Below are 19,066 nucleotides of genomic sequence, written 5' to 3' on the forward strand. Positions count from 1 at the left end.
GTGAAGGTGAAAAGAAGCTTCAGCGAAAGTAAAATTGGTCACCACACGTGTACATACAACGATGGACGATGACTAGTTCGATCACCTCGTCATGAAGAGCTTTGAAACTGCCGAATCAAGACATTCGGTTTTTGAACTGAAATTTTGTAGTTGCATTTTCTTCATTCTGTTTTTAATCCCTATATTTAATTGAAATTATCAATGTCTTACCTCTGAGTTCTGTTTGTATATAAAAATAGCGAAAATAGCGACAATGACCACACTGCCTTTCCATAACAAACAAATGCAAAGTAAAGATAATAGGAAAAATCTTTTCAAGACAGTAGAAATCAGTTCAGTGGATATTTCGGCCCTATGTCTAAGGGCCGTCTTCAGCACAACACAAGAATAAGAGAGAAACTGTATATATATATATATATATATATATATATATATATATATATATATATATATATATATATATATATATATACTAGCTGTTGGGGTGGCGCTTCGCGCCACCCCAACACCTAGTTGGTGGGGGCGCTTCGCGCCCCCCCCAAGCCCCCCCGCGCGCGTAAGTCGTTACGCGCCATAATAGTTACGCGCCATTGTAGTTGTGTCCCTATGTCCCACCTGTGAATATAGATATATATATATATATATATGGTTTTAACTACGTAAAACTTGCGAATATACAACATTCTTTGCTGTCCCATTGTCTTTGCATATAAATAGATTGTCAGGTTTACCGACTCTTGAACATGCAACATATAATGGTCCATGGGAAAACAATCTGTATTCAGATCTATACCTCATGATTCTAATGATTGCCCTTGAGCTTTGTTGATGGTGATTGCTAATCGACCATTCCCTGTCCCGGTGTCCCGGTCGTCATTTACATCCCCCTGTTTCCCCCGGTGTCCCCGTTGTAGTTGTGTCCCTGTGTCCCGGTCGTCATTTATATTCCCTGTGTCCCGGGTCCCGGTCATCATTTGTATCCCGGTGTCCCGGTCTGTATATACATTCGTTTTTTAGTTTTGTTTTTCTCCTTTATTTTTTTCCTTTTTTTTTCTTTTTTAGCTTATTTAGATTTTTAGATTTTTTAGTTTTTTTTATTAGTTTTTAGTTTTTATTTCTTTTTAGTTTTTTTGTCCCGGTCGTCATTTATATCCCCCTGTTTCCCCCGGTGTCCCCGTTGTAGTTGTGTCCCTGTGTCCCGGTCGTTATTTATATTCCCTGTGTCCCGGTCGTCATTTGTATCCCGGTGTACCGGTCTGTATATACATTCGTTTTTTAGTTTTGTTTTTCTCCTTTATTTTTTTCCTTTTTTTTTCTTTTTTAGTTTATTTAGATTTTTAGATTTTTTAGTTTTTTTATTAGTTTTTAGTTTTTTTTTCTTTTTAGTTTTTTTGTAGTTTTTACCTTCTTTTTAGTTTTGTTAAATTTTTTTTTTACTTGTGTCCTGGTCGTCATTTATACTCCCTGTGTCCCGGTGCTTTGTTGATTGCTAATCGAACATTCCTTTTGTCCTGGTCGCTTTCTCTTTGAGTGTCGTCATTTATTTTTTTCTTTTTTAGTTCTTTTAGTTTTTACCTTTTTTAGTTTTTTTTTAGTTTTTAGTTTTTTTAGTTTTTTACCTTTTTTTAGTTTTTTTAGTTTTTTTAGTTTTTTAGCTTTTTTATTTTTTTTATTAGTTTTTAGTTTTTTTGTAGTTTTTGCCTTTTTTTTTAGTTTTTTTAGTTTTTTAGCTTTTTTATTAGTTTTTAGTTTTTTTTGTAGTTTTTGCCTTTTTTTAGTTTTTTTAGTTTTTTAGCTTTTTTATTTTTTTTATTAGTTTTTAGTTTTTTTTGTAGTTTTTGCCTTTTTTAGTTTTTTCAGTTTTGACGTCACCTGATCCAGTTTTTTCAGGTGACGTCACCTGATCCACGATCCACAGATCCACAGACAACTTATTTTTATATATATAGATAGTTTTTTTTTTTTTACTTATGTCCTGGTCGTCATTTATACTCCCTGTGTCCCGGTGCTTTGTTGATTGCTAATCGAACATTCCTTTTGTCCTGGTCGCTTTCTCTTTGAGTGTCGTCATTTATTAGTTTTTTCCTTTTTTTTTTAGTTTTTTATTGGTTTTTACCTTTATTTTAGCTTATTTTTCAGTTTTTTCCTTTTTTTTAGTTTTTTTTTATTTTTTATTTTTTTTAGTTTTTTACCTTTTTTTAGTTTTTTTAGTTTTTTTAGTTTTTTAGCTTTTTTACTTTTTTTATTAGTTTTTAGTTTTTTTTTGTAGTTTTTGCCTTTTTTTAGTTTTTTCAGTTTTTTTTTAGTTTTTTATTGGTTTTTACCTTTATAGTTTTTTTAGTTTTTTAGCTTTTTTATTTTTTTTATTAGTTTTTAGTTTTTTTTGTAGTTTTTGCCTTTTTTTAGTTTTTTCAGTTTTGACGTCACCTAATCCAGTTTTTTCAGGTGACGTCACCTGACACATCCATCCATCCATCCACAGACAGACAACTTATTTTTATATATATAGAAGATATATATATATATATATATAAATGAACTTACATCAAATTGTGAGACTTAAAACTAAATAATTAAAAACACTTTTTAAAAACTTTTTTTTTAAAAATAGCCCTAGCATCCTTACTTCAACGAAGTTCAACCAGGACTCGAGTTGAAATTTTTCCTGGATTGTATATCTATTATTGGTTTCTAATACGTGTTTGAGGCTTGAAAACCATTTGGAAAGTTATAAGGGATTGCAAAACTACAACGTGTAATTGATGGCAAAGTAATAAACCTAGATGTTGTTCTTGGAGCATGTTAGTTGGTGAAGTTAACCAAAGAGTTCTCCAACACGTGATGTTGCCTAAGCGCTGGAAATCTAGTTACTACTAAGGTCAGGAGAAATCGGTGATTGACCGATGATTCAGGAAATTGAAAGTTTTTTTTTTCAAAAAATTTTTGAGTTGAAAGGTACTGGGATACACTCAGTCCAAAAAGAAGTATTTGTGTTCCAGCATATTCATCAAAAGTCTGTCTAGCCACTATAGGACTGTGAAAAAAAATCATTCCCACATGTAAAAACATTTATATGTCTAAAGTTTCTGTTACTGGAAAGAATCTTGTAATAAACAAATATATTTATCATTTTTGCGCATTTAGAATTCCTTATTACTTTTGATTTTTGAAAAGAAAATACTATAATTTCTAATTGTTATTTTCTAAATTGTTATTTATTTTTCTTGTACTTGTGTTTTTGTGTTATTTGTTTTTGTTTTCTTTGCGTTATTTGTAGTTCTTTTTCTCCTTGTACTCCACTTTTTCCCTTATAAGAAATAAATTATTATTATTATTATCATTAATCAAGTAACCTGGACAATTGAAATTCTTAATTATCTCCCTGTATAAATTCGAAATCTCTGCAAAGATTGAAAGAAAGAAAAACTGAGAGAAACAAAATAAGAAAGAAAATAAATAAGAATATAAAGAGAAAGAAAAACTGAGCCCGACTGTTGTTTTCAATAATAGTGAATCAAAGTGTATGGTTTTGTGGCAGCTATTGTGTTCATTGTCTAGCCATATTTTCATCAGCAATAAAAAATAGTCGTTCAAATAGACCATACCTCTCAACATTTCATAGAGATTTTGCAGTCAAGATGGTTCTCAGGCTCTCCAAATTTCGAGAAATGGGGAGGAGTATGATTTTTTGCTTTACTTGCCCTGCCTTTATCATTAATATAAAAAAAAATGTGTCAAATAGACTAGCGTCTTTAATTTTCCCTGTGCTTTTAGCTATCGAAAAGAACTTCGGGCCCTTCAATATCTGAGGCCTAGAAGAAGCAGTGAAATGTTCAATGTGATATGCTATTTTTAAACTTTTTATATGTGTTTGTCCTGCTTTTTTCTTTCTTTTTTTTTTATCAGTAAGACGGATTCGGCGCCTATAATAACGTCTTTCTTAAAAGTAAATATCCTAAAGGTTCCCGAAATTTAAAACCACTGTGGATTTTAAATTCATATACAATGGGATTAATGTATCAGGTTATCTCAAAAGGGCCTGCCGCTTCGATACCCAAAAAATAGGCATCCCTCCCCCCTATCTGAAATAGGTTAAAAACCAATGGAGAATTTGGGTTTTTGAAGGAGACCCGTATTCACCCGTCCCCTTGAGGTTCACCTCTCCTCCGCCTCTCTAGTCTCAGTGGTGTTCCCCTGCCCATTGCTTTAGCAGCAATCTTGGGCTCCCATTTGAGGTCGCATAAAGCTGCATAAGGAGTGCCATTGCAACCTCTATTTATGAGTGTGTAATAATTTGATTAATTTTTATGCCAAAACTGGAATCAGAATATATGAAATTCCATTTGCATCCTTGTGCTTAAAGCTTTTCATAAACTACACATTACCTAGAATATAGTGTTACCTGATATCTGAAGATTTAGAACATCACTTAAGGTCCATGGTGGCTGGTGGAAGAGGATACTTGAGAGGTAACTCTGGCCTTATGCTTATGAATTCCGGTTTCGCTTAATAAGATCAACAATTTAAATTAAAACAACTATTTATTTTTTAACAAAAACTAGGAGATAGGAATAATCCTTTTATATTAGTTTATATTGTGGAATAAAATTGTTGAATAAACTATAAAACATACTGCAAGATTATTATTTTAACAATTAATAAAAAAAACATTTTTTTTAGCTTTGTCATTGGTCAGAGCTTATCCTTGCCTTGTTTCAAATTCATCAGTGGAGGAAGGTAGAGCAGAAGAATATAGAATCAAGCAGCAAATGCAGAATGATTCCCATCAGTTGGCTGCTTGGTATCATTCCCATCCTCTGAGCAAAGCACAGCCTTCTATCCGGGACACCTTGAAGCAGCTTTCGTATGAACTAATAATGAGAGGAAACACAGATAATAGTTATCGGCCATGTGTTGGGCTTATTTTTGGTGAGATCCCTTCTTCTTTTACTTTTAATTCGTTTCTATTTATTTACTTTCTATTCTTCATCTACTTCTGTTTTGTATTGAGTAAACGTGTTATATTATGGGTGATTCTAATAGTTTTATGTTATAAGACTATTAATTGATGGTCATATCCTTTGTTCATCTTCGAAAAACGACCAGAATACTTTAAAAGAGTATATTATAAAACAAAATAGCATATAAACAAAGAGGCATATCTCTATAGATTCAAATTATAGATGAAAGCTCCATAATAATCCAAACAAGAAGAAAACTCCTCCAACCAAACCTACGTATTTATTAGTCATAGATTTTAACGTCTTTTGACAAGGATGTATCCATAATTTTGTCGGGAGGGGGGTATTTTTATTTGGAAGGAGGATTTAAAACTTTACAAAACTCATCGAAATTAGTTTTATATGCATTTTTTTACTTTAACAGAAATTTCAAGGAGAGGGGGTGGGGTTAAACTTGGTAAACTTCTCCCTGGTTATGGCCTTGTTGGTTAGCCAGCTTGCCCCAAATTTATCGTAATTTTTTGCTTAACCGAATGTTATCTTCAAGAAAAACTTTTTATTTCTAGTCTTAATTTTTGTTTTTCCAACTTCAAATTCCTTCGGTTATTTCCTTCGCTGACCTTCAAAAAACGATCAAAGATGACCGAAAAATTCAAAATGACCAAAAATGAAAATACTTTAAAAAGAGTCTATTATAAAACAAAATAGTATATTAAAACACGAATAATATTTGTTTTTCTCTTTCTTAACATTGCAACGATCCCTGGTACAACTTGTACAACTAGCCTGTTTCTTACAGGGGTTCTCTGAAAATTTTTTTGCTGAAAATATCGCCATCAAATAGTGCAATTTTTTTTTAATCAGGGCTTTGGCTAACTTCTGTGTAAATACTAATGAATTAGCGGTGGCCTACGAGGATGGCCAAAGAGATCCCACACGCTTGATAGAAACATCGCAGAAGCGCAAGTCTACACAACTGCTGGGTATTGGATCATTTAGAAATATGTATTGCAGGCAGTGACGCCAGTTCACGGAAATGTAGGGGGGGGGGCAAAATATATTTTTATTTTAGGGGTGTGGGCAATTATGTTGTTTTACAATGAAAAATGTGAAAAAAAAACCTCATTTCTCAATTAAAACAAAAAACAAAAAAAAAAGTATGTACTAGAATGTAGGGGGGGAAACGAATGGATAGGGCAAATGCTCCCTTCCTCACCCCCAACTCAATTGTTGCCACTGCCTACGTGAGATCATCTCGTAAGCACTGCAGCCTTTCTGCATACAGGATTGTATAACAAATTTCCACATAATAGGTTTTTATGAGGATTCACTTTGCAGACATTGTAACTAAAGTCTATTAATCAGTGACATCAATTGTGGATGATTTTTTCCTGAAATTGTTTCATGTTCTTTCATGCTAAGGTTGTTCTTGATGGCTCTCAATAAAAAAAAAACTACACAAACCAAATAAAAGGTATAATAAACGAAATAAAAAAAACCCTACACACATGATATTTGAATAAAGCACCAATGACTTATATCAAACTAAGCCAGATTTGAGCCTATTGCTTCAAACCATTTCATGTCCACGCAGCAGTAGGCAGAAGGAATTCTCTCGTAAAAGGAGGCGGCTGTAAATTTTCATTACACAGGAGATCCAACGGCAGTAGAACTAAATTACCCTTCAATTGTTTGAGTTCTTCCTCTGCTTGCTCTGGGTTCTGGATACTCAGTGGTTTTACACTTCTATAAGATTCAATTTCAGAAAACGTTGTAAGTTGACTTGCTGGTAAGCAGTTAAAAACCTTTTCATATATTTCTGTATTTGAAGATGCCGTGTTTCTACAAAATTCTCTGTAGAAAGACTCACTAACAAGGTCGGCTGAATTGATAGGTTCTGTTTCTTCTAAAAACCCTAAGTGCTCTTGGAAAAGATGCTTCCTCAAAGAGCCAGCGAAGCGACCGCAATTGTACAGCTTTTCGTCCATTTCTGAGCTTCTGTTTCCTATTAGGCTTCTGTCCTTATGTTTTCAGAGCCACAATCAACAAGTTTTGTCTTCGAAGATCATAGGCTTGCTATGGACATGAATTTGCTCGGTAACCAGTTTTTCGAAGAGATTTTAATGTTTTCTAAGACCATAGAAGGTGATGTATTTACTAGGGTCATTACCTTTCTCTTTTAATTTCTCCATTAGGGATTTGGGGCCTCGACAAATTGAGAAATAAATCCAGTGACAGATAGTACCTTTTTTGGTTTGATCTCACCTTTAAAACCAGGCAAAAAGGGCATCACTACATATACACGAAAACGTCTCTGTTTGCTATGAGCTAACGCAAAATGCCTTTCAGCAGAGTCTGTGATATCTTATTGTGTACGTTGTTATCTTCAGCGGCAATATAAATGAAAAACTGGTTTTCGATGTATATGTAGTGTTTTGACTTTCTAATAGCAGAACAGTACCCTAGATGAATACCATCTTCTGTCTTAACACCGGCACTCCATTGACTAACGCTCCAAATTACCTGGCAGTTTACATCAAAATAGTTAGTCATTCACGATGGGATGTTTTCACTGCATTCATTGTATCTTCTTGGAATCAAAAATGGGTATGAATGATCTCTGTTCGCTTTCAAAGCCTTGACAAATTCCAGCTTTCAATAAAATGTCTTGCAGCATCCCTGGCTACCCTGCCTGGGATCCTGCCTTCAACAGTAGGCGTTTTGTCAGGATAAATAACAATTTTATGCGTATCAGTAGGCATCAAGTCGGTTGCTGTTTTGAACAGTTGCTGTCATTAAATTATTATTTTCGTGGAAAAGATGTTGCAATTGGGAAACGAAAGTCCTTTCAACGTCGGGAGAAATTTCGTAACGTGCTTTCAGTTCGGCATTAATATCACGGATGAACACCAACTGGAAAAATTGTGATGCTTACCTGAAAATAGTAGAAGGGAACCAGCTATATGATAAATTTGCCCTTTTGCTTTGAAAGTAGTCATAAATGACCTTGATCTATGATTTGGGCCCCAAACGACGTCATTTGGAAACATAAGTCATATTTCCTGATGTTTGATAAAAAACGCTTCGATTTAGACGTATGCCCAGTAAGCAGAAATTTCAATGTCTCTGGTGATTCAGCCAGCTGAGGAAGCTTAACTTTTCCTGAAGCGCAACACATTCCCATTGTTTCAACATTAAATTTCAAGGCCTTGCAATAAGGACAAATGTCAGACATAGTCCCGATTTAAATATCTTGACTCAAGCTATAATCATCGGAAGGGCAGCACTTTAATGTCAGTCGAGTATACACGGATTGCTTTCGTAATACAGCGACACGCCTTCTTTTTTTACTGTCTGTCAGCCATAAGCCTGGTTTCGCGTTGCTCTGGTAGTTCCTCGATACACCTTTTCTTACTTTCTCTTCAAGCATCAAGTCTGGCTTCGCGTTGCTCTTGTGGTTCCTCGACACGCCTTCGTTGACGTAAATTGGACATTCCTAATCAGGCCATTTCTCTTTGAGCCGCAAGCCTGGTTTTGCGTTGCTCCAGTGTTTCATCCTGGTGTTCAAATTTTGGTAACATTGTAGAATAATTTCATTTTGACATTAATTGACACTTTGACAAATTTTCTTCGAGCAGCAAGCATTCTAAATATTAACAATTTCTACTAAAGTTCAAACTTTTGTTTTCTTTTTTAAGGTTTTCGAATTGCTTTAATCCATTGTCAAAATATATTCAAATATTTGTGCAATTACCAATTTTTTACTCTTGAAGCAATATAATAAAATTTAAAAAGAGCCTCAAGTTTTTATTAATACTTATTATTCAAAAAAAGTATTATTGGATACTTTATTAAGATAGAGTGGTAGAGAAATTAAAAAAGAACTGAAACCTCTTTTTTTAGTTTTTTTGAAATGATTACCATTGACCTTCGTTTTTTCTTTTTTTCCTTTTTATTTTTCCTGTTTTTCAGTTTTTTCTTTTTTTAGTTTTTTGTTTTTTTCTTTTTTTTCTTTTTTAGTTTTTTCAGTTTTAGTATTTCAGTTTTTGTGTTTTGTAGATTTTTTTTCTTTTTTTTAGTTTTTCCTTTTTTCTCTGTTTTTTCTTTCTTTTTCTTTAGTTTTATTATTTATTATAATTTTTTTTTAGTTTTTTTAGTTTTTTTTTTAGTTTTTCTTTTTTTTCTCTTTCTTTTTTAGTTCTTATTTTTTTAGTTTTTTTTAATTTAATTTTTTATATTTTTTTTAGTTTGTCTAGTTTTTTTTTCTATTTTTGTTTTTTCTGATTTAAGTTTTTATATTTTTTTTTAATTTTTCGTTTATTTAATTTTTTCTTTTTTAGTTTTTTCTTCTTTTTTTAGTTTTTATCGTTTTTAGTTTTTTTTTTAGTTTTTATCTTCTTTTCATTTTAGTTTTTTTTAGTTTTTTATCTTTTTTAGTTTTTTATTTTTCTTCTTTTTCTAGTTTTCTTTTTCTTCTTTATTTTCTAGTTTTTTCTTTTTTCTTGTTTTTTTGTTTGTTTTTTTAGTTTTTTTTATTGTTTTTAATTTTTCCCATTTTCTTTTTTAGTTTTTTCTTTTTTCTTTTTTTTCTTTATAGGTTTTTTTTTCCTTTTTAGTTTTTTCTGTTTTTAGTTTTTCTTGTTTCTAATTTTTTCCTTATTTGTTTTTTTCTTTTTGTAGTTTTTAGCTTTTTTAGTATTTTCTTTTTTTTTAGTTTTTTACCTTTTTTATTTTATTTACATTTTTTTCTTAGTTTTCTTTTTCTTTTTTTTTCTTTTTTTCTTTTTTATAGAAGCCAGTGTAACGGACAGACGGACAGAGGGTGAGGCATTACATTTTTAGATTTCAGTTTATTCCTAGAATGTGGTAAGGGTCTAACCTCTTCGGCTTTTATGGAAAGTGTCAACCTTAGGTCGAATTGATGAATATGACTTTGCATTTTGGAGAGCTTCGTAGAACTAACTCTTGCCTGGGGCAAAAAAAGAAGGTTTTTGCTTGTCCTTGAGCCAGAGCCTATTGCGTGTGAAGTGAAGTGGAGTTTTATAATCGATTTCAGAGAAAACTATCTGAAGTTATGTAATCAAGCTTTCGTTTCAGCAAACCATGTTTACAGAGGCACCATTTTGGGGGGGTCAGGGGTGGGCAAATGCCCACCCCAGATTTTCCAGGGGGCCCAAGCTTCCACCTCAAATGGCCCTTTGCCGGCCATAATAATCCATTATGTCCAACATAATACATTCTGTTCAATTGATTTGAAATTATTACAAGCTTGTTAATCAAAGAGCGTAATTACTTGACGACCCTTGGGGTAATTACGCTATTTGCTATTAATTATTGTAAACTTCGAAAGCAGGTAAGATACATAATAAAATTCCCGAGTTTTGTCAAATGCCCATTTCCTAGATGATTACGCGACACGAAGTGAGTTGGGGGGGGGGCAAGAGGTAGTTTATGCCCACCCCAAGATTTGGTCCAGATGGCGCCTCTGCAGGTTTCTGATTTCGAGTGGAAAGCTCCGTTCTAGCAGGCAAGCAAGCAGGCACCAGTTTCAAACTGAAGATGGACTTAAGTCTAAATATATGTGGCAGTTACCCGGCCCCACAGCCAATATATCTTCTTTGAGTAATAAATAGAAAAAATTACAGAAATAAAAAAGTGGGGACCAAATGTACTGCCATCTATTTTTTCTGCTCATTTCTGTTCGTGATTTCAGCTGAGTTTGTCATTCGGTTTTTCGGACTTAGGATTGCTGTAGAGAAATAGTATCAGATGTACCTCTTAAACTTTATAAGTGCTCCCACTGTTAAAGAGATTAGAGTTTATCCTTTGCTCCTTTCTAAGTGGTGACGTTAGAATTTTGGCCTACGGCAGAAAAGTCAACTTTTGAACTAAAACAGATATATATTTTTTTTTGACGGCAGTCGATAGCTCTTGATGAGCTAATCAAAGTACATGTCATCCATTTTTTGGTGGGAAAATTCCTTCATAAGATATACCTGTTTAAAAGTTTAAAGGGGATGACAACTTCAATGGTAAGGTACACACTGAAAACACAGAAATAGGTATGTACCAATAGCTGGTAAAATTGACTTGTTTTAATCTATATATATAAAAATAAGTTGTTTGTTTGTGTGTCTTTCGACTGACGTCATTATAAGGATTGAGCTGTATGTCGTCATGAAGTTAGTTGTCGTCATGTTTGTTATGACGATGCTTAGTATATGACGTCATTATAAGTATTTAAGAAGATCGTTCAAAGAGAAATTTTTAATTGTAAAATGACTGAAGAACCTACAATGGCAAAAAACGATGAAGCTGCTCATAGAGTCTATGCCAAAAGACCTGCGGCTGATAGAGACAGTAAGAAAAGAAAGCGTGCCGAAGAATCACAAGAACAGCATGAAAACAGGCTTGCGGCTAATAGAGAAAGTATGAAAAGAAAGCGTGCTGAGGAATCACAACAACAGTGTGAAAACAGGCTTGCGTCTCAAAGAGAAATCACCAAAAGAAAGCGTGCCGAGGAATCGCAACAACAGCGTGAAATTAGGCTTGCGTCTCAAAGAGAAATCACCAAAAGAAAGCGTGCCTAGGAATCACAAGAGCAACCTGAAAATTTTGAGTGTTCAAATGCTTGACTTTGAGTGTTGACTGCTTGAGTGTTCAAATCGGGACTATGTCTAAAATTTGTCCCTATTGCAAGGCCTTGAAATTTAATGGTGAAACAATGGGAATGTGTGGCGCGTCAGGAAAAGAAAACTTCCTCTACTGGCTGCACCACCAGAGCCATTGAAGACTTTGCTTACTGGAACTACGTCAGAATCTAAGCTTTTTTTATTATATATCAGAAAATATAACTCATGTTTCCAAATGACGTCGTTTGGTGCCCAAATCGAAAATCCAGATCAATTTATGCCTACTTTCAAAGTAAAAGGGCAAATTTATCATAGAGCAGGGTCCCTTCTACCATTCTCAGGCGAGAATCATAAATTTTTAAAACAGCACTTCATCAGTGATAGAAATTCTGAATTGAATGCACTTTGCGAAATTTCTCCCGATGTTGAAAGGACTATCGTTTCCCAATTGCAACATCTTTTCCATGAAAATAATAATTTAGTGCGTCTGTTCAAAACAGCCATCGTTTTGATGTCTACTGATACGCATAAAATTATTATTTCCGCTGACAAAACCTCCTGGCTAAATAATGCGTAGATACAATGCTCCAACTATCGACGAAGTGGCAATTGTTATGTTCGGTGATCAATTTTTACCTCGAGATATTATTCTTCATAAGCGAAACGCTCAGTTGGTAAGAATTGCTGAAACTCATCGATGCTACGATGCCCTACAATATCCTCTCATTTTTTGGGATGGAGCCGACGGCTATCACTTTAATATCAAATTGATAAGTCCAGCCACTAACAAAGAAATGAATAAGATATGCAGCGCAATGTATTATTATTCCTATAGACTAATGATTCGGCAGGATGAAGACAATTATATTTTAAAATGCCGTCAATTGTTTCACCAATACGTCGTTGATATGTATGCAAAAATTGAATCAGAACGTTTGCTATTTATCCGTCTGAATCAGACCATTTGCGAGATGCAGTTGTAAATGACGGTAATACCAAAAACGTTAGAAAATTAACGATTTTACTTTCATCTTATGCTGGCAGTCCCCGTCATATGCATGAATATGCTCAAGATGCTATTGCGTATGTTCGTCTTTATGGTCGTCCAGATTTATTTATTACATTTACATGTAATTAATCTTGGGACGAGATACAGCAGCTTTTACTTCTAGGACAATCGGCGGTTCATAGACATGACATTACGGCCCGTGTCTTCCGGCAAAAGTTGAAATCATTGATAAACTACACAGTAAAACTTAAAGTGTTTGGGTCAGTGCGATGCTGGATGTGCTCAGTGGAATGGCAAAAACGAGGATTGCCACACGCACATATACTAATCTGGCTAAATGATAAAATTACTTCTAATGAAATTGATGATGTGATTTCCTCTGAAATACCTGATGAAAATGTCGATAAGGGCTTATATGGTATTGTGATAAACAATATGATACATGGACCTTGCGGTGCACTGAATGCAAAATCACCGTGCATGGCCAAAGGAATGTGCACAAAGCAACATTCTCAACTTTTAGTACCCAACACAATTACTGGCAATGATGGCTACCCACAATATAGAAGAAGATCTACTGAAGATGGCGGTAAAACAGCAATAATAAAGAAGCGTAACGGTACCACCATCGAAGGAGATAACCAGTGAGTTGTTCCATATTCCCCTTTATTATCAAAAACATTTAATGCACACATAAGCGTTGAATATTGTAACTCCGTAAAGGCAATCAAATACATATGTAAATACGTCAACAAAGGCAGTGACATGACAGTTTTTGGCTTGCAGTCCGAAATCAGTGATATCGACGAAATCGTAGAATATCAGGCTGGAAGATACATAAGCAGTAATGAAGCTGTTTGGTGAATTCTTTCATTTCCGATACATGAACGAAGTCCAGCTGTTGTTCACTTAGCGGTACATTTACAGAATGTAAATGTGCCCTTAATCTACCGGATACAACGTTAACTGCCTTCTTTTCGTTATGCAAAAATGATTCTTTTGCAAAACAACTGCTGTGTACTGAAGTGGCTTCGTACTACACGTGGAATTCTAAAAATAAAGTATTTGAACGTCGAAAACAGGGTAAGTCAGTCGACGGCCAACTTACCATCTTCAAAGATACCACGATAGGAAGACTCTACACCGTTTACCCTAATAAACATGAATGCTTCTTTCTACGCCTGCTTTTGGTGAATTTACCTGGTCTGACGTCCTTTGAGCATTTGAGAACTGTAAACGGTACTATACATTACACTTACCGTAGTGCATGCCAAGCTCTGAATTTATTGGAGAATGACCAACACTGGGATAACTGCATCAATGACGTGTGCGAAACGTCAACTCCAAGTCAAATTCGTGCATTGTTTGGAATCATACTAACAACTTGCTCTCCTTCAGCTCCTACAGAGTTATGGAAAAAAAATAAATCGAAAATGTCCGAAGATATACTCCATCGAAAACGGCTAGAGACGTCAGATATGACTTTTGATTTTACATCAGAAATCTATAACTACACTTTAGTTATTGTTGAAGATTTGTGCTTATGTATGTCAAACAAACCTCTTCAGGGTTTGGGAATGTCTTCACCTAATCGTAACGCTGCTGTTTCAACATGTGTAGAATTGGATCACGAACAAAGTTACAGGACGAGTGATCTATTGTCGTATGTACAAAATAACATTTCTAAGTTAACGTCGGAGCAAAAAGACATTTATGATACGATAATGCATTGTGTCGATAACAACGTTGGAGAAATCTTCTTTTTGGATGCGCCAGGAGATACTGGTAAAACGTTTGTGATAAAACTGTTTCTGGCATCAATTCGATCAAAAAATGATATAGCGTTGGCAATTTCTCTTTGAGTGTCCCGGTCTTCATTTATATTCCCTATGTCCCGGTGTCCCAGTCGTCATTTGTGTCCCGATGTCCCGGTCTATAATTTCGTCAGTCGACGAACATGACGTCAGTCGACACACAAACATGACGTCACTCGACATACATAACACACAGACAACTTATTTTTATATAGATAGAAGATAGATAGATAGATAGATAGATGTCCCTGTGTCCCGGTCGTCATTTGTGTCTCGATGTCCCGGTCTGTAATTTCGTCAGTCGACAAACATGACGTCAGTCGACACACAAACATGACGTCACTCAACAGACCCACAGACAACTTATTTATATATATATATAGATAGATTATAAATATATAGTATATATATAGTACTAGCTGTTGGGGTGGCACTTCGCGCCACCCCAACGCTTAGTTGGAGGTGGAGCTTCACGCCCCCCCAAGCCCCCCTGCGCGCTCAAGTCGTTACGTGCCATATTAGTTACGCGCCATTGTAGTTGTGTCCCTGTGTCCCACCTGTGAATATATATATATATATATATAACTCAGCTACTTCGGCTTGAATACATTCGTTTTGAGCAGCTTCCTTGGGTGTTGCCATTGTAGGTTCTTCAGTCATTTTACAATTAGAAATTTCTCTTTCAACGGTCTTCTTACAATTAAAAATTTGTCTTTGAACGATATTCTTAAATACCTGTGTCCTGGTCGTCATTTATATTCCCTGTGTCCCGGTCGTCATTTGTGTCCCGGTATCCCAGTCTGTAATTTCTCTTTGAGTGTTCCGGTCGTTATTTATATTCCCTCTGTCCCGGTCGTCATTTGTGTCCCGGTCTGTAATTTCTCTTTGAGTATATTTTCTTTTTAGTATTTTTTAGTTTTTAAAATTTTTCTTTTTTCAGTTTTCTTTTTTCAGCTTCACTATGAAATACATATCGCCGAACCTTTGAAGCGCCACCCCAACACCTAGCTGGTGGGGTGCTTCGCGCCCCCTAAGCCCCCCCGCGCGCGTAAGTCGTTACGCGCCATATTAGTTACGCGCCATTGTAGTTGTGTCCCTGTGTCCCACCTGTGAATATAGATAGATTTATATATGTGTTTCAAACTAAGTAAAAATTGCGAATATACAACATTCTTGGCTTTCCCACTACTGGGAGCTTTCCGTTTCCAATTGCCAGCAATTGATCTGAAAATGTTTGACCAGAGTCATCGTTATACAGACAGACAACTTATTTTTATATATATAGAAAATATATATATATATATTTATATATATATATATATATATATATATATATATATATATATATATATATATATATATATATATATATATATATATATATATATATATATATATATATATATATATATATATATATATATATATATATATATATATATATATATATATATATATATATATATATATATATATATATATATATATATATATATATATATATATATATATATGTATATATATATATATATATATATATATTCTTTTTAGTTTTTTTGTAGTTTTTACCTTTTTTAGTTTTTTTCTTCTTTTGTATTAATGCTAAAGCCAAGGTTAAAACCTGGAGCCTCTCGGACCTAGAACCTGAAACATAACGCTTTACGAACTCAGCTACTTCGGCTTGAATAAATTCGTTTTGAGCAGCTTCCTCGGGTGTTGCCATTGTAGGTTCTTCAGTCATTTTACAATTAGAAATTTCTCTTTCAACGGTCTTCTTACAATTAAAAATTTGTCTTTGAACGATATTCTTAAATACCTGTGTCCTGGTCGTCATTTATATTCCCTGTGTCCCAGTCGTCATTTGTGTCCCGGTATCCCAGTCTGTAATTTCTCTTTGAGTGTCCCGGTCGTTATTTATATTCCCTCTGTTCCGGTCGCCATTTGTGTCCCGGTCTGAAATTTCTCTTTGAGTGTTTTTTCTTTTTAGTATTTTTTAGTTTTTTACATTTTCTCTTTTTTCAGTTTTCTTTTTCTTCTTTATTTTTCAGCTTCACTATGAAATACATATCGCCGTACCTTTGTTTTTTTAACTAAAATCTGGTAGGCATTGATGACCTTATCCAAGTCAAAATCCCAAACCCAATCATCATCGCTATCATTTTCAGTTTTGATATGTTTTGACTCTCGCTGTCCAGGTGGATCTTCATCTAACTGCGCGGTTTTGCGTTCTTTAGCCTCAAGCCTGTTTCCTTGCTGTTCTTTTGATTCCTCGGCACGCTTTCTTTTCTGACTTTCTCTATCAGCAGCAAGTTTTTTGGCATAGACTCTTTCAGCATCTTCATCGGCTTTTGCCATTGTAAGTTCATTAGTCATTGTAAACTTAAACATTAATAGATTTCTACGTGAACATATATGTCTTAAATATCTTTAATGACGTCACCGTCATAGCAAAAATGACGACAACTAACTTCATGACGTCAGTCGACACAGAAAAATGACGTCACCTGATCCACAGACAGACAACTTATTTTTATATATATAGAAGATATATATATATATATATATATATATATATATATATATATATATATATATATATATATATATATATATATATATATATATATATATATATATATATATAATATACATATATATATATATATATATATATATATATATATATATATATATATATATATATATATATATATATGTATATATATATTACATATATATATATATATATTTATATATATATATATATATATGTATATATATACATATATATATATATATATATATATATATATATATATATATATATATATATATATATATATATATATATATATATATATATATATATATATATATATATATATATATATATATATATATGTGTGTGTTTTTAAGTACGTAAAACTTGCGAATATACAACATTCTAGGCTTTACCCTTGTCTGTACATATACAAAGCCTTATATACTTATAATGACGTCATATGCAAACGCTCTATTTACAAACAAACAACCATGCATACATACAATTCGTTTTTATATAGATAGATAGATAGATATATACAATAATAATTAACTGCGTAAAACTTGTGAATATACAACATTTTTCGCTGTCCCATTGTCGGTACATATAAATATCAGGTTAACCGACAATCGAACATGCAACGTACAATTGTCCATGGAAAAAACACTCGGTATTAAGATCTATACTGCATTTTTCTAATGATTTTCCTTGAGCTTTGTTGATGGTGATTGCAAATGCTAATCGAATTGGAAATTGCAATCTTTTAAATTGAAAAGGCAGATCCGTTGGAATCATGGGAATGCGAGGAATAAAAACAGCCTCACCCTCAAAAAGCCCTTTCAAGATTATTGCCTCTATTACGTTTTCTTTTGTTATTTTACGGCAAGTCGCGTACCATTGCAAAGCTGTGGAGGGTTTATATTTCGTAACAATATTATCGGTACGCCTATTTTTAGTTGTAGCACGTGTGGTGGAAACCCTGTGAGGTCCAGGGAATTTAAAAATTCAGATGGATAATTGCGATAAAAACCGCTTCATTTGGTTCCACAACTGTGTCGACTGACATGTATAGGACTGCCTGGTCTCAAATCCTGGTCAAAACAATATTGTTGATTTCGTGAATCGCTCGTTCACTTAGCCATTTATGATTTTTATAATTGGTTAGAATATTCGGAAATACTTTTTCAATCAATTCATTTTTGGACGTCCCTAAATTACAGAATTCAGCAGGTAGTTGTATACGTCCTGAAATTGAATCTACTGGGAGGTTTCCGTTTCCAATTGCCAGCAATTGATCTGAAAATGTTTGACCAGAGTCATCGTTTTGCAATCGGACACGAATATTTGTAGTTAATTTTAATGTCTTTACGTGTGTCCATAAATTAGAATTTTTCAGGCAAGCATTCATTTCGTCTGCAGGGGTTGATCTAGGTATTATAGGTAATGTTTGCCTGAAATCTCCCGCAAGCAATATTAATGTGCTGCCAAAGGGTTTCGAATTTCCTCGCAAATCTCTCAATTATTGATCCAGAGCCTCGAGCGATTTTTTGTGTGCCATTGTGCACTCGTCCCAAATAATAAGTTTGCATTGCTGCAATACTTTACCCATCCCAGATGATTTGGAAATATTGCACGTGGGAGTTTCAGTAGAATGCAAATTCAGAGGCAATTTCAAAGCGGCATGAGCAGTTCTTCCACCAGGCAGCAACGTTGCGGCTATTCCGGACGACGCAATTTCCAACGCTATATCATTTTTTGATCGAATTGATGCCAGAATATGTTTTATCACAAACGTTTTACCAGTACCTGCTGGCGAATCCAAAAAGAAGATTTCTCCAACGTTTTTATCGACACAATGCATTATCGTATCATAAATGTCTTTTTGCTCCGACGTTAACTTAGAAATGTTATTTTGTACATACGACAATAGATCACTCGTGCTGTAACTTTGTTCACGATCCAATTCTACACATGTTGAAACAGCAGCGTTACGATTAGGTGATGGCATTCCCAAACCCTGAAGAAGTTTGCTTGCCATACATACACAAAAATCTTCAATAATAACTAAAGTGTAGTTATAAATTTCTGATGTAAAATCAAAAGTCATA

At 34.0% G+C, this 19,066-nt stretch overlaps 1 long non-coding RNA gene across 1 annotated transcript in view; it reads left to right on the forward strand.

Moving 5' to 3' along the window:
* The window catches only part of LOC136035115 (uncharacterized), a 39,019-nt gene that overhangs the window by 10,567 nt on the left and 9,386 nt on the right, over positions 1 to 19,066 (forward strand). The window contains exon 2 of the long non-coding RNA XR_010619338.1: positions 4,681 to 4,929. This is a non-coding gene — a long non-coding RNA (uncharacterized LOC136035115). The remainder of the gene's footprint in view (positions 1 to 4,680; positions 4,930 to 19,066) is intronic.

The sequence above is a fragment of the Artemia franciscana genome, chromosome 13 (assembly GCF_032884065.1).
Source record: "Artemia franciscana chromosome 13, ASM3288406v1, whole genome shotgun sequence".
Classification (NCBI taxonomy): Eukaryota; Metazoa; Arthropoda; class Branchiopoda; order Anostraca; family Artemiidae; genus Artemia; species Artemia franciscana.